Below are 1,827 nucleotides of genomic sequence, written 5' to 3'. Positions count from 1 at the left end.
CCGACGCTCTATCCACTGCGCCACCGCCTGCTCAGGCAGCCTCACACCTTTGTATAGAAGAGAAGAACTGGAAGCAAGTGCCACTTGGTTAATACTTGGGCAAGGATCTCAGCAGCTTGCTGGGAAAAATTTCTCCAAACTACCTTTTCTTCCTCAAATTTAACTGAGCCAGAGGTGTAGGTACTGCTCGCACTTGGAAGTGTGGCATTAGAACAGAGGTCCGGGCAGCCCTGGCAGTGGACGGGGCAGGAATTCCAGAGCATGTTGTTTTTTGTTTTTTTGGGTTTTTTTTTTCTGAAGCTGGAAACGGGGAGAGACAGTCAGACAGACTCCCGCATGCGCCCGACCGGGATCCACCCGGCACGCCCACCAGGGGGAGATGCTCTGCCCACCAGGGGGGCGATGCTCTGCCCCTCCGGGGCGTCGCTCTGCCGCAACCAGAGCCACTCTAGCGCCTGGGGCAGAGGCCAAGGAGCCATCCCCAGCGCCCGGGCCATCTTTTGCTCCAATGGAGCCTCGGCTGCGGGAGAGGAAGAGAGAGACAGAGAGGAAGGAGAGGGGGAGGGGTGGAGAAGCAGATGGGCGCTTCTCCTATGTGCCCTGGCCGGGAATCGAACCCGGGTCCCCTGCACCCCAGGCCGACGCTCTACCGCTGAGCCAACCGGCCAGGGCCCAGAGCATGGTTTTAGATACCAGAGAGCATGGTCTCAACTCGGAATCGCACTGACCAATGTGGTAGCCATTAGCCACATGGGTTTATGTTCTTTTAAATTAGTTAAAATTAAATGACATTTAAGTTTAGTTTTTCAGTTGCATTAGCCACATTTCAGGAGCTCCATAACCACAGGTGGTCACGACTTTCACCCTGGACATCACACATTAGGGTCATTTCCATCGCCGCAGAAAGTTCTCCCAGACAGCAGCGGTCCAGGGGCGCAGAGACGGTGAGTGGTTTGCCCAGGGTCGTGCTGCTGGAGGGGGTCTCTGGCTGAAACTTAAACTCGTCTGTCCGATTCTAAATCCTCTGTTCCCTTTCCTCCCCTGACTTCATAAAAAACAAACTTTACCTCTCCCAGTCTGTTCCGTAATCTGTAGAACAAAAATAAAACCCTCAAAAAGGATTAAATGAGATCATGTCTATAAAATGCCCACAACAGAGCAGACTGGTGTTGCTTCTCAGTAAATCTGGTTTCCTCCCCAGCCTCGGCAGGCACTAGAAAAAGAAGCAGGGAGAGGATTAAGACACTCTTTCGACTTCAGCTACTCAACGTAGGAGAAAAATGGCTTGGAAGTGGAGGAGAGACACTCCCTGGTAAACACTTCAATGATTAGGCACCGACATCAGAAAGACAAGTAATTTTGATGTGAGAGATCAAGAATTAGCTAATTAAACTCCAAAGCCAGCCTTTTCGTTTGGAAGATAAAAATCATTTTCCATACAACTGGGGCTTAAAAAAAAAAAAAAAGGTGTGGGGAGTATATTCATACTCTGATTATTTATAACTGAGCGACAGGGAAGAATGCATTAGACATTAAAGCTCCACACTTAATAGCTGGATCCGTTTTCTGATAAATGCTACTTTCAAGATTAAAAAGGCATGCTTCTGAAAATGTGTTATCTTAGAGTGCCAAGCCGAGTACCCTTACTAACTGTGAAGATGCTGGTAGGAGCCTTCCTGCTCTGTGACCCTCTCCTCTCTGGGCTCACTGTCCCCTCAGGGAAGAAAGAGTTGGATAAGGGGATTCTAGGGGTCTTTCTCCTCTGAAGAGACAGAATTCTATAAAGAATAATCTTTAAAAACCAGTTATTTTAACAATGAGAAGTAG

General features: G+C 48.9%; 1 non-coding gene across 1 annotated transcript; it reads right to left on the bottom strand.

Moving 5' to 3' along the window:
- Positions 1–596: 596 nt before the first annotated feature.
- Positions 597–672, bottom strand: TRNAP-GGG (transfer RNA proline (anticodon GGG)). The gene has a single exon. It is a non-coding gene; the product is annotated as a tRNA-Pro (tRNA).
- Between the last annotated feature and the right edge of the window lie 1,155 nt (positions 673–1,827).

This window comes from Saccopteryx leptura, chromosome 6 (assembly GCF_036850995.1).
Source record: "Saccopteryx leptura isolate mSacLep1 chromosome 6, mSacLep1_pri_phased_curated, whole genome shotgun sequence".
Lineage (NCBI taxonomy): Eukaryota > Metazoa > Chordata > Mammalia > Chiroptera > Emballonuridae > Saccopteryx > Saccopteryx leptura.
The sequence above is the reverse complement of the archived record's forward strand: the minus strand, read 5'-3'. Positions and strand labels throughout refer to the sequence as shown.